Source organism: Cygnus olor, chromosome 7 (genome assembly GCF_009769625.2).
Source record: "Cygnus olor isolate bCygOlo1 chromosome 7, bCygOlo1.pri.v2, whole genome shotgun sequence".
Taxonomy (NCBI): domain Eukaryota; kingdom Metazoa; phylum Chordata; class Aves; order Anseriformes; family Anatidae; genus Cygnus; species Cygnus olor.
This window is the reverse complement of record NC_049175.1, coordinates 26,240,005-26,254,895: the sequence shown is the minus strand read 5'-3', so window position 1 is coordinate 26,254,895 and position 14,891 is coordinate 26,240,005. Positions and strand designations below refer to the sequence as shown.

The window sequence follows — 14,891 nt, the reverse complement described above, 5'->3', positions numbered from 1 at the left end:
TATAGCATAATGAATCATCACAGAAAATAAACCCTTCCTCTTTCATTTTAGATAAGTCAATAGTAATCTCCTCATCAGCTGTCTATATCAATTTATAGAGTTAGAATTGAAATATTCTGATTTTATTTTCTGCCTAAAAACAGACAGTTGTCATCCACATTTTTCATTTCTTCATAAGAACTCTGCTTTTGTTTAGTATGCAAGTCAGTATATATGCATATATAAACACGTGTGCATGTCTACACGTATATGCAAATATGCAAGCCCTTAGAATGGGTGCACACATCTTTTTCTGAATTGCAGTCATGCTAAACAAAATCCCTCCAGGGCTTTTCTCACCACTTCTTTTCACATGTTTGACAGTTTCCCAGGGAATTAGTCTTAGTGCATTATTGGATATGTGTTCTAAATAATTAAATTTGACAATTCTGTGGGAGAAATCTCAGAAAAAAAAAAAAAAAAAGAAAAAAAAAAGAACTGTAATCTCTGAATGCAGAAGTATATTGGGAGGGTTCTTATTTTTTCTCCAAGTTACCCTATCCCTCCTTTTGTCTGTATCTTCTACCCCATTAAAGGCCATTGCTCATCATCTTAATATGCAGAATCTCATCTCAGCAGGTACATTTCATTTATTGAAACATTATTTGAGAACAACTTTATTAAAGATTCAAGATGCCAATACAAGATGACATAGTGCATAGCAGCTTGTAACATGGAAAGCTTTACAGAATTCAACAGTAGGCAAGATACAGTGTGAATTACAGAAAGGAGCAATGTTAAACTGATCCCTGGTGAATAAATTAAAAGTGTTTAGTCACATGGTCAGGAATGAAGACAGGAGCGGAGGGTCATAGACAAAAGACAAGAAACAATGTTTGACAAGACATGGGGAAGGACTGAGAAATAGGAAAAATATTACCTCTAGATTACAGGATGTGCAGAGAAGGCTGTGGGGCTCAGGAGAAAGTGGGACCTGGAGAGGCAAAGAAGTTCTGCTTTCTTAAGTTTTCTGTTTGACTGAAGTTTATTATAAAAAGTGAAAACTATCCTTTTTTAGACTTGGGTATGGACTTCCATTGGAGATTATTCCCAGCTCTGCCTTGGGGATCAGAGTTTACAGTGGTCTAATGTGTTCCTCCAGTGAAGGACTTGGCCCCCATAAATTGCAAGACCTTTGCTTGACTAAAACTCTTAAGCAAGTTCATTGCACAACAGAACAAAATACAAACCAAAAACCGAATATCAGAACTCAACATATATGATGAATACCTGGGGAGAAACATAATGAATAATATTATTCAGTAAAGAATATCATTTAGCTGCAGTCAGAATGGAGTACTGGGTAAAGAGATTTGCAAATAACATATTTGAAATACACTGAGAACAAATTTATCCAAAGCATCAGTAAAAACAAGTTGAAACCTTTTGCACATATCATGTTTTTGTACAAAATGTCCTTTTTAAAATAAATAAATAAAAATAAAATAAAATAAAATAAAATAAAATAAAATAAAATAGTGATGTCCACAAGAGCTATTTAATTGCCAATTAGGGATCTCTCAAGTTTTTGTTTATGGTAGAAAAATAGTCTTCAAAGGATGCTCAGTAAAAGAAACTTGATTAATACCACTTTCTGACCTTTTGAAAATAATCCTTTGTGAAGCATTTTTTAAGAGTCTGTTAATAGGAAATAGAAAACTGAAAAATACTGAATAAAAATAAAAACATTGCCATATTCTTCCACAAGCAAGGAAACGTCCACAGTCTGCTCTCCCTGTTGACAATGTGCTTGCCTTTTCCACCAGTGAAGCCCCATCTGTGTCCCCTGAAGTTACTAGGACAGATGTTCACACTTCTCTAGAATCAAAGAAAAGGTGCCAGCATACTTTGTGTAGTAAATAAGGTTCTGGCATGCTCAAACCCTACCTGTCTCCACTGCAGCAATCATGCTATAAATCAAAAGATTCCCCAGTGATGCATGGTCTTCCGGTGTATGCCTTCCAGTATTTTTATCAGTTTGTTCCATCATAAATTACAGCCTTTTCCTTTTGACTTTTTTTTTTTCTAGTCATTTCTTTTATGGGTCCACCATCTTTTGTAGATAGGGGAAAACAAAGAAATAATTAGGGCAGAAAAACAATAGTTCAGAAGAGAGGAAAGTGAGTGTGTCCCAGTGTATGTGGCATAACACTGTTAGCTAAAATATCTGGATTCTTTCCCTTGTTCTGCTCATGAATTTCATCTTCTTGTTTTTATTTGCTCTTGCACTCACTGAAGTTCCTTAGGCCAGACACCTTACCTCAAGTCTTGCTTGTAACGTATGTAGTATAGCTGAACCTGACATACTTTAGAGACATCCAATAAGAAAAAAAATTAGTAATAGGGTTGATACATATCCATCTGATGTGTATAGGGTGTGATGGCTACTGTCTTCATCATAGAACATTTCTGCATAAAGTATTTGAGTCTATTTTCTTAAGAATAGAAGTCCTAATATCCTAATATAAGAGTATTATACTTTTTCCATGGCAGGTCCATAATCCCATTTACCAATTCACCAATAAGTTGCCATTCAACTCAGTGACGCCAGCTTAAAGAGAACACGTAAGAACATGAAGAAGCAGAGGCTGTAAGCAGCAACCCACGGCCATAGTCACAGTGAGTGAAGGTCTTCATGGAAGGTTAAGGTTTCCAATTAGCCTTTTGCTGTACCCTTAGCTGATAGCAAAGCAGAACTGAGCCACCACAGAATCACATCTCAGCTAGAAATATAAATTGGCAAGATATTTCATTGCTCTGTTTTCAGGGAAGTTCTTCTCAAGAAAGGACACCCAGATGAACTCAGAAAATCTATAAGTTTGGGTCCAATTTCATAATGAAAGTGCCCACTTTCAAGTAACCTTATGAGTAGACAGAAAACAAGTTTGCAACTTTTCTGTATTCATTTTACTTCATAGTTAGATGCAAAAATAACCAAATGACATGAAAGGTCGTGTTCTCCATGTATAAATGCTCATTAACTGAGATGAGAAAACAAGAGAAGGCTCAAGAGAGACCTTTGTAGTGATTTCCAGTCTCTTTTGGACACCCACAGCAGACTTTTTCACAGATATACTCAGGCAAATCCATCTTTATGCTTGGGAAGTCCCCAGTCACTAAACTTCAGAACTTGATTTAGGAACCTAATTCTCATTTCAGGGTTCATCTCCTGTTTGAATCAATGCAATGTGCCAAAATCTCTTAAAGAGCTGGATCTTTGTTAGGAAAAGAAAAAAAAAAAAAAAAGTGAATATCTCTAATCTCTTTTGCACAATTCCACAGGTACGACAGATACCTTCTTAGTTACAAGTTCTCTGCTCCTGTGCTCCTGTCCTTCTCAACATGAGGAGGAGATGGCTTGGGGTGTATTTACATTGAAAAATCCACAGACAGGTGCCCTGGGCACAGAAAAAAAAAAAAAAAAAAAAAAAATTCTACAGCTCTGGGACCATGAAATAACAATTCCTGTTCACTGACTTATGGTCTTCTCTCTACCTGCAGCCAGCTGAGTAGGGTGACTGTTTGGGAATATGAAATTACCTGGAGAAACAGTTACTTTGACATCCGGAGTGGATGCAAGGAAGAACTGGTGAAATTCTCTTCAGCAAGAAAGCTACCAGCAGTCAGCATAGAACTGGATTCCTCCTCCAGACCACAACAAACTCCTGGATTGCACAAACAAACACCAAAAATCTCAGAGCCACTTTAGTTCCTTTCTAAACTTGGAACTACCCCTGTATTCCTAGCACAAAGGGTGTGTGTGTGTGGTAAAGGGAAAAAGTTAATTACACAATTCCTCCTGTTCTCTTCTGGATTATGCTAGTGCAGTCTAGACTCGCAATTTAGAAAGCTGTTTATAAGCAGCTTCTTGGCAAAGAGCAGACATCTTTCTTGTAGTCCAGTACATTTAAATATTTAAAGGCCAGCTGCACAGAGTAATGTCCCAGAACATTGTCACTGGGACATGGTGACTCACACACAGCCAGAGGAACATGAATTGGACTTTCTGCCACAAGATGGGGCTCTGCCTGCCCTGCTTCACCATACAACCTGTTTTATGCTTTGCTTCCTCTCCTGCATGAAAAATCATTGTTTCCTCGGTTATAATATATCTTTTTTTTTTTTCTTCTTGTTTTGCTGTTCAGCAGCACATTTATTTTCCATGGCAAGAAAACAACTTTTCTGTCTTGTCCCTAAACAGACACAGAAAACTGACAAAGCCTCCAGGATCCCCTTGTATGAGATAGATGAGCTGTACTTACAGAATTAAAGCAAAACCTTTACTGCAGAGGAAAATGATGCTATAACCACGCCATCTGTTTCATAGCCTCCTGGAACAGAAAGCATTCACGCAGGTTTCCTGCTTCTTACTATTTCAGCATTTTGCTCCTAAGAAGCAGAGGACCAATGACCAGGTTCTGATGTTTAGTGCTCACCAGCAAATCAGTAACAGGCTGAATTTGGCAGATCTGTGCCAGATCTTCATCTGGAAATCAAATGTAACCTTGTATTACAGCAAAACAATTATTAGTGCTGTGGTTGTGCCCGGGGACTTTAACTGGATCTTCCCAATGACTGGTAGTTAACACATACATAATAAAACTAATTTGTGCCCTAAGGACTTCTAATGGCTTTACATCATGGAGGTTCAGATGGCTGAAAACTGAGCACCATTTCTTTGATATGGGAGGGGACAGTTTTGAATACTTTTGCTGTTTTCTATATATCAGGTATCAAATGCCCAAAGTGAATCCCATTGCTTGTACTTACTGTGCATGAAGATGTTCATACCAGAGCTGCCCATCAGCTTTATCCATGTAGTGTTGCAAACCGAGTCACTATGCTCACCTTAGCAGGCAATAACCCAGCTTCCCTCTCCCTGCAGTGGGGAATGTTCCCAATTGGCAGGAGCTTGGGATGAGCGCTGCTGAGGGTGACCACACACAGCTCTGGCACTGCAGGGTGACCACCTCCTGAGGAAGGGAACCACCATGCACATACCTTCCTGTTCAAGTGTCATGCATGTTCAGTGAACATCTGAACTTATCCAGCAAAGAAATATGGTTCCTTCTCTGTCTACACCACCCCAAACCTCCTTGTAACTGCTTCCAAAGAGTAAAATTAAAAAATGGTGATCAACAGAATGGCTCATGGAGGATATTTAGGCAAGTCTATCCTCCAAAAATGTGGCAGCTGTGTCTGCCATGCTTTCCCATACATTATCAAACACTGCAGTCTGGAGAATCTGGTTCTTTTTTTTTCTTTTTCTGTTTTTTCTGTTTGTTTTTTTTTTTTTTTTTGATTTTGCCACTTGCTCCTGTGTGTCTTTTACATATCCCATTGTTCATCCTAAGTAGAAAATGAAAATGATCATATTCATGAAGGTAGTTTAATTGAGTTATGAGCCGTTGGGACCACAGACCCTTGACAACCCTCTACATTTCTCATAGTCTGCTAGTAACATTCTGTTAGCGGACATCTTGCATAGTCCGCTAAATTTTAGCTATAGAAAGGTGTCACAAATTCATTGAACAGTTGCAAGCCAGGTAGCATGGTTTTGCAGAGCACTGATGGCCTGTGAATCAACGTTACCCTTAGAAACATAGAAAAGAGAGGCCTCTGAATGACTGAAAATCTCTTTTCTACATAATTTTTATTTGCGCTTCTTCTGCTGTTACATACTTATAATTTTTCTCAGTAAGTTCTACATGCTGCTTATCTTAAAAACAAAGAAAAAGTATTCACATCTTCCTAAATGTCACAAAAACAGCCTTTATCACATTTAAGACTGAGATCCAGAAGAATGCTTTTGGCTCAAGTCCAGTCTTCTGTGACCCAAAGTTGCCTCCCTGTACAAGCTCATTCTAAACCTGTCAAAATTACTTTAAATGAGCAGGTCTTTCTCTGCACTAGTCCAGCTGGAAGACTGTCCAGTACCTTGCTTTTTTGCTGATATGGGGATCTTCTTACTTTCAGGTTAAAACTTCTCAACCCTGAGAAGAGGCCATTTTTGTGCCACTATTTGCAGAACAGAGTTCTGTAAAAAAGAATGCCAGAGGCTTTCCTTTGTTTGGAAACAAGTTACTTTTACAAAAGGGCTATGAAGTATTGTAACAGTAATTAGGTAGGTAGTGGGCACAGGGCTCCCAGTAAAAATGAACAAGTATTTCTAGTGTTCGGAGGGGAGGGGGTTTTGGTGGGGAAAGCTGGCAGCGCTGTGCTGCCCGGAGCCGCTGCAGGACTGGGAGTGGGGTCAGTAGGACGGGACAGGACATGGGGGACAAGGGGGAGGTGGGACCGGGACGGGGACCTGGGGCCGGTGGTGCCAGGAGCAGCACCAGGCCTGTCCCCAGCTGCCCACAGTCCCGCAGGTGAGGCCAGCGCTGCTGTGGGCGGTGCTGTTGAGGCTGGGCCAGGCCGTACCGCCGGGCCACGAGATGAGCGTCCTGCCAGCCTTCCGCCACTGCTCGGCCCACCACTGTGCCTGCACTACTGGTTTGTGGAGGCGCAGAGCAACCCCCAGAGCAGCCCCCTGGTGCTATGCCTGAACGGCAGCCCTGGCTGCAGCTCCATGGGGGACTTCCTGAAGGAGCATGGCCCCTTCCTGGTCCAGCCTGAGTGGGTCAGACTGAAGTACAATGACTATGCCTCGAACAAGATTGCCAACACGCTCCACCTGGAGTCCCTCACTGGCGTTGGCTTCTTGTGCTCCAAGGACAAGTATGCCAGGAATGACACAGAGGTTGCTCACAACAACTACTCGGCACAGAAGGAGACCTTCCGGCTCTTCCCTGAGTACTTCAAGAATGACCTCTTCCTCATGGGGGAGAGCTACGGGGGAGTTTACATCCCCACGCTGGCAGAGTGGGTGATGCAGCACCCCAGCCTCAACCTGAAGGGAATCGCTGTGGGAAACGGCCTCGCCTCCTGTGAGATCAACGACAATTCACTGGTTTACTTTGCCTGGTACCAGAGCCTGCTGGGGACCCAGCTGTGGAAGGGCTTACAGGCCTTCTGCTGCTCCCAGGGGAATTGGAACTTCCATGACAACCCCAACCTTAACTGCACACTCAAGATGGAGGAGATGATTCAGACTGTAGAGGAGTCTGGCCTCAACATCTACAATCTCTACGCCCCGTGTGCTGGCGGTGTCCCTGGAAGCATGAGGTGTGAAGGTGACTATCTCATCACACACAACCTGGGAAACTCCTTCATCCGTATGCCGATGAGGTTCTTTTGGCCACGGAACCTGTTCTGGATGCCTGTAGCCTGGAAGAAGGTCCAGATGGACCTGCCATGCACCAACTCCACAGTACCTACCATGCATCTGAATTCCCTGGAGGTGAGGAAGGCTCTTCACATCTTCCCTGATGCCCTGGAGTGAACCGCAGCTAAAAGCGCCTGTACATGCAGATGAATGACCAGTACCTGAAGCTGCTCAGAGCCATGAAATACTGGATCCTGGTGTACAATGGGGATGTCGACATGGCCTGCAACTTCCTTGGGGATGAATGGTTTGTGAACTCCCTGTGCCAGAAGGTGTAGGTGTCTCGCCGGCCCTGGCTCTTCACCGAAGGAGGCAAGAAGCAGATCGGAGGCTTTGTGAAAGAATTCACTAACATTGCCTTCCTCACTGTCAAGGGAGCCGGCCACATGGTGCCCACGGACCAGCCCCTTGCTGCCTTCACCATGTTCAGATGTTTCATTAAGAATGAATACTGGATAGAAATGATGAAAAACGCTCTCTGTACAGATTGGACAAAAACTGTTTATTCCTTCAGTACTTCCTTTCCTGCACAGCCATTTCCAGACTAGTTGCCATTAATTATTAGTTTTAGGAACAGTGGATTAATGAAGATAAACAATCCTGCAGTCTCTGAAATACAAAGCCATTTGTACAGTCCACTTGGTAGGTCTGCATCCAGTTCAGAGCACCCAGACAGATGTTTCTACCATAAGCACTGTCACCAGAATTGTCACTAGCCATCAGCCCCATTAACAGCTTCTCTAAACCCAGGCCAAGGACCAAGGTGCTACTGAAAGCAAATTTCCCTTAGAGATTATTTCTGCCAGCATGGTTTACAATGATTTAGCAAGGGGCAGTGTGAGAAACAGCTGTCTCTACTATTCAGTGGGTGAAAAAATTGAATTTTTTCAGTACAATCACTATGGCATCTCTCACTAGTACTGATCAGTGCTTGAGGACATATCAGTGGCTGCACTTTTAGAATAGAGTTGCTTATTCATCTCAGTATGGCAGAAAGGAGGTTGGGGAAAAGGATTTATTTTTCCAGATCACAGTGATGGCCCAACCTCAGTGAGGGTGTGCTGTTCCTGAGTAAATAGATGCTGCCTTTGTAACAAAGTTCTCTTGGTATAAAAAGGAAAAACAAACCAAGACAAGACAAAAAAAAAAAAAAAAAAAAAAAAAAAAAAAAACACTAACACCACCTAGTTCTCATGAAGTATAACAATTGAAAGGAAAAAAAAAAGAGAGAGAGAAAGAAAGAAACCAAAAAAAAATAGGAAATTCACAGAGGAACAATGGCAGGATTTTATTTTAAATGAACACTTTTCAGGTACTTTGAAAGGCTATGAAAAAATGCAGTACAAACACTTTATTTCCCTCTCTTACCTAAGTCTCATAAACAGTGTAATCAGTTTTGCTGAAATTTTAGAGACTAAAAAAAAACAACACAATATCCTCAGCCAGAGGAACAGCCCAGCACAAAAATTTCATCACAAAGGGTTAGCAAAACAATTGCAAGCAAACTCATAAAGGTGAAATTTCAAGCAATCTTATCTCCAGACAGTCCTGCCAACTTAGTTTGTATGTTCTCTCCTTCTTACACATTCTCACTATTCTGCTTTGTTCTACTGATCTCTTTTTTCTCTATTATTCTCTTTTTGAATAACACTGAAAGGAGATTTTTTGTTCTTTCCTTTCCTATCGCTTCTAAATAGAAACAAACCTTGTAATCAATGACGTGCATATCTGGTTTTCCACCCAATGATGTCTGAGTGGATTTGAAACTCAAAATATAACCATTTGCCACGTCCTGGTTAAATGATCTGATAAAAAAGGGACTTTGTGCTTCTCTTCCTCTAACTGGTCTTTTGTATGAAAGGTACAAATGCAAACATGTAAACGTGAATGTGGTATATGAACAGAAGTATCATTCTGCATGATTTCCTGCACTTTCTCACACAACAAAACCTTTGTAAAATGGAGGGATAGAGAGGTGTATTGTTCAAGGTAATTAGGAAAAGTATACAAGCCATCATCATTAGTGGTTCATAACACAGCAATGAAAACATGATTGCAGCTTAGCCCTAACTCTTTAGCTGATAGAGCAGGGCCACTACAGCAGAACTGTGGAGAAAAGATGTATGACAAGAGGTTTGTAATGATTTACAGGGTTTTCCTTAATTGCACAATCAGTTGTTTGTTCCAGCTAATTGAGTTCCCCTTCCAGTAATTACTCTTTGCAGTTCTTTATGCCACTGTATTTCATGCTCAACTTTTCTTACAGCTACCTTAGCTCAGTTACCTCCCAAGACTTTTCTGCCTCATTCAACTGAATTAGTATTGTTTCCAGAGTGGTTCATGAGGAATGATGGATTTACTCCTTATATAATTTTACTATTGTGCTTCACAGAATCACAGAATCACAGAATTGTAGGGGTTGGAAGGGACCTCGAGAGATCATTGGGTCCAACCCCCCTGCCAAAGCAGGTTCCTTAGAGCAGGCTGCCCAGGTAGGCAGCTGCTTGCCTCTCTAAAGGGTGTGGAGGTGTGCAAAGGGGGATATAGATGTTTTCTTCCAGGTGTCTTACTAATGCTTTGGAGTCTTGTTCTTTATTCCAGAAGTCATTGCTACACCCGAGGCCAAAATTTGGCTCCAACTATTGTCCACCACTTCCTTGACTTCTAAATGTCTGTATCTGACAAGATTAAAGAGAAGAAAATACCCCATGTTTAATGGAATCAGAAACTACTAAGAAAAGTCTGTATTTATATATGAGACTATAAAACTAAGGAAGAAATATTTAATGAGAATATAAAAATTAATATGAAAAACTGAAAAGGCTGTGATAGCAGGATGAATGGAAGGGGTGACAGCTCTGGAGGCTGTTGTGCGATCTGCAAAGATTTGCAGACAAACTTTTATTTTTTCCATCACTTGTGAAATGTTATCTGCTCCTGGTTGTCTGCTGCTGTTTATTTTTAAACAGTTTTACTACTCTATTATGTTAACCAATGTTACAGTATCTATTTTAACTCACATGTTTATGAATGTCTCTTCTATGTTATGGGAAGTTGTGAATCCTCTATGATTGTTTACACATGTACCAAGAGGCATCTATTTAAACTTCCTATGACCCCTTGAGTCTGAAAAAAAAATGCCTTTAGATCTCATTTATTAAGAACTTTTGAACTTTTCCCCTACACCTACTTCTATTAGCTGTAAATGATTTCTGTGCGCTTTTTTTAATGTTTCCATTTTTAGGATTGCCAGATGTATAACAGTAATGATGATTTGTATATCTCATACTCATTGATATTTTTGGAACTTCTGTTTTTAAGATAAGCAGATGGAGGTTAGCTGAATTTCACCAAGCTATATATTGCAAACAGATAGGACATAAATAAGGTAGCATGAAACAATGTTCTGAGCTGACCTCCATTTTCATCTGCTCTGTTACTACCACAAGCCAAATATCAATATCATATGCTTTATGTCTATGCTTGCTTGTCTTTTATAGTCTTCAACAATAAACCAACAAGTGGTGGAATGTCATTACTCTGCTGAAGTTTTATACAGTTTAGACACAGATAATTTTCAGCATTTCTTCTCCTGCATATTGTGATGGATTCACAGCAATGGGTAGCTAAGCACCATCATTTCACTGTCTCACTCCCCCTCCTCAAAAGAACTGGGGGATTAAAAAAGATGAAAAAAAGCTCATGGGCTGAGATAAGGAGAGGGAGGTCGCTCATCAGTTGTCATCACCATCATCATCATCCCATACTCATCTCTGGTGAGGCCACACCTCGAGTACTGTGATCAGTTTTGGGCCCAAGTTGTGCCAGGGGAGGTTCATGTTGGAAATTAGGTGAAATTTCTTCTCAGAAAGAGTAGTTAGGCATTGGAATGGGTTGCCCAGGGAGGCAGTGGAGTCACCATCCCTGGGGTTGTTTAAGGGAAGGTTGGACTTAGTGCTCAGGGACATGGTTTAGTGGGTGATATTGGTGGTAAGGGGATGGTTGGACCAGATGATCTTGGAGGTCTTTGCTAACCTTAATGATTCTATGATTCTATGATCACAGACAAAACAGACTCAGCATAAGGGAGAATAATGTCATTTATTTCCTACTAATAACAGACTGGAGCAGTGAGAACTAAAAACAAACTAAAAATACCTTCCCTCATCCACCTTCTTCTGCCTCCTCCCTCTGCAGTTCAGGGGAATAGGGAATGGGGGCTGCAGTCAGTCCATGACACTTTGTCTCCACTGCTCCTTCATGGTCACTCTCTGCCCCTGCTCCACGCGGGGTCCCTCCCACGGGATGCCGTCCTGCCCGAACTGATCCTGCGGGGACTGCCCACAGGCAGCAGCTCTTCAAGAACTGCTTCCATATGGGTCGGTACCATGGGGGTCCATTTGTCAGGAAAAGACTGCTCCAACACGAGTCCCCCACCGGCGGCAGCTCCTAATATATATATATTTATATATTATATTATATATAATATAATATATTATATATTATATATATTATATATGTATATATATCATATATATTCTATATTATATTATATTATATTATATTATATTATATTTAATATATATTATAAATATTATATACATATTATATATAATATATATTATATATTATATAATATATATTATATATGTTATATTATATAGATATATATTTTATATATATGTATATATATATTTTATGTACTGAAGTTATTTGTCAAATGGAACCTTAGTTTTAAAATTGTTGTGGACCTTTTAAACTACTTACTCTCCCCTTCAAAAAATAATAAAAATAAAATAAAATAAATAAAATAAAATAAAATAAAATAAAACAAAACAAAACAAAATAAAATAAAAATACAAGCTTGTATTTTAAGAACTCCTTAAAATAAGCTCTTCTTATATCTGAATAGGATATTCATCTTGGATGTCTGAGCAAATTTGGAAAATATAGTGGATGCCTCATACCAAACAAATGAGTAGAGCGATCAAAGCCAATATAACCAATGTTAAGCATTGAAAGCATCATTGTCCAGAGTGCTATGAAACTCCTTGAGTGTGTCACCATGAGTTTGTTTTTGTTGTTTGTTTTTTGTTTTTTGTTTTGTTGTTGTTGTTTGGTTGGCTGGGTTGGTGGGTGTTTTTTTTTTTCATTGCTGTTGACGAAGAAACTTGAATTTGAATGAAGAAAAATAAAAATGATTGTGCACCACATCCGTTTCCAGTAAGTTTAATTTCTTAATTATTTGTGGGGTCATTCCCTGAGAGCTGCCAAGGTGTGACTCATTTTTATTAAGGACTGTGCCATCCAAAACTGTTCATCAATATCTTTTAGCCTTTCATTTTTCTCAGCCAGTGTTCCTTTTAAGCAGAACTCAGTGCACTGGATTCAATTGCTTTAACTCTAGTGAAAAGCAAGCTCACATCAAATATGCTGAAAATGATGTAACCTTTATCACAGACCTAGATAGGGGACTAGGATGGAGTCCCTAGCTATAGAAATAAGTGCTCCTGTTGAGCCTTGGGGATAGTTTAGCCTACAGATCCATACTGAGTCAATGTCCAAAGACTGCTATTAGGAACACTGCTTTTGAGCCTATTACCTTTTAGAGAAGCCTTTCAAAAGGACTTTTTGATTCATGTCATCAAAAACCTCATGTCAATTTTTTTCAAGAAGAAGGATTTATGCTAAATGTCTGATCAAATTCTGTTCTGCAGTTCTGTTTATGACGCAGACCCAGGTCTTTTACAGACTAGTCTACTCTGCTGTAATATCTACAGTCAAAAATAAATAAATATGGACAAACTTGACACCAGAAGCTGGTCCCATTCCTGTAATGGCTGGAGTTTCATTTTCTAAGCTGAGTACTTGAAGACTGGGGAGAAGGTTGCTAATCTTTTTGGCTAGTTCTGGATAAAAAGTTTTCTAAGTGTAAAATGATTTATTGATATTCTTTCCATAAAGCTGAGGGAAATAGAGAGGAACTGAGCAATGGGTGATCCAAGAATACTAAGACTGATTTGGCACTGTTCATTAAGGCCGTTGCATTATAAATGATCATGAAATGCACTATTTAGAATTCTAACAACCCCAGTAAGGGCAGCACATTTATTTTTAGAGAACTGTTAGGAACAATTGCTCAGTCCTCCTAATAAACAGCAGCAGCCGCAAGTAGAAATTAACTGCTGTGTAAACACAGTTGGGATGTGTACGTGTCTGTGTTAGTGTGAATGAACTGTGTTGCACAGCAGACAAATATCAGCCAACAAACTACTTTTTCTTTTGCTGCAACAAATCCTACAGGAAATGCTCTGCTAGCTGGTGTGATTTGAGGACGGCCCTTGCTGCAAAAGCCCTGAATGCTAAATGTGGGTTGTGGCTATTTTGTAGTTGTATCTTCATGGACCATCAAAACTACAGGAACCACTCTGCCTAGTAGGAGTGCTTGTTGAAAACATCTTCAACCCAAAAGGCTGTCTGGAGACATTATTTCAATAGAGAACATCACCTTGGAAGGTCTTCAGGAACACCTATTACTGCTAATGTGATGGGGGAAATTCAAGTGCTTAGATTAGAAGAACTGTTCACTGAGTATCAAAAGTATTGGATAAATTACATGCCTAAATTATGCAAACTAGAATTTATTTTGAATTATTATCACTTAATCATTAATAAAGTTAGCTTGGGCTTACTTCCAGTGCCTTCCTTAAATTCTCCTCATTGCTTAAATTGGGAAAAAGTGTGTGCTTTTCCTTCAACTAAGACATGTTCTGGATCACTGTACATTTTCATTTAACAGCCACTTTCCAGCTTCAAGGAAGCTTTCTTTCGGGTGTTATTGCATGTAAATAGTATTTCTAGGGATTTCTTACCCTTAAGTAAAAGGACAGCTTTCCTATACACTTTTTTGAATCCTTGTTGTCTTTGATGAACATATAAAACCCCAAAAGTAAATAGATACATGTCTAATTGATTTAAAAAAAATGTCTAAGATTACTTGTAAGTTTGGACTCTATGGTGCACAAAGCAGTTTATCATTGAGACCATTGTTTTTCCTTCAAGGTTTCCTGAAGTATATTTTACCTTGAAAAAGAAATGTCATTAGCTGGGATTTAAATACTTATTTGAAAATATAAAATTATTCTCAGTTTTGCATGTCTTTGAGTCTGCGTTGTGTGGAGGCAATTTAGAAAACTCTGCATAGATCATCAGAAAAAAATTGTAATAGTAAAGGGTGGTTTTTTTTGATTGTTTGTTAATGTGATTTTTATTGAATCATCTCCCAGGTGAACAAGGTATGGAAAATTGAGTCAAGAAAACGGAATTTCATCTCTGAAAAAAATAAAGAGTCAAGATGCTATTTTAAAAATTCCAACTTAAGCCTGAAACATGCAGGCCTAAAAACTTCTCCTGAACTGGTCATGTTTAAATGTGTTTTCTCAGGGCCCACTGAAAAGGCTCATACTGAAAAATCATAAATATTAATTTAGATGTTGACTTAAAAAAAAAAAAAAAAAAACTAAAATTAGCTTAATGTTTAAATACAAAGCCACTTCAAATTGGAACACTTTTTTCTTCCTTTTAT

At 39.3% G+C, this 14,891-nt stretch overlaps 1 pseudogene; it reads left to right on the top strand.

Annotated features, from left to right (window-relative positions):
* Window positions 1-5,182: 5,182 nt before the first annotated feature.
* Window positions 5,183-8,091, top strand: LOC121073267 (annotated as a pseudogene).
* The last annotated feature ends 6,800 nt before the right edge of the window (window positions 8,092-14,891 follow it).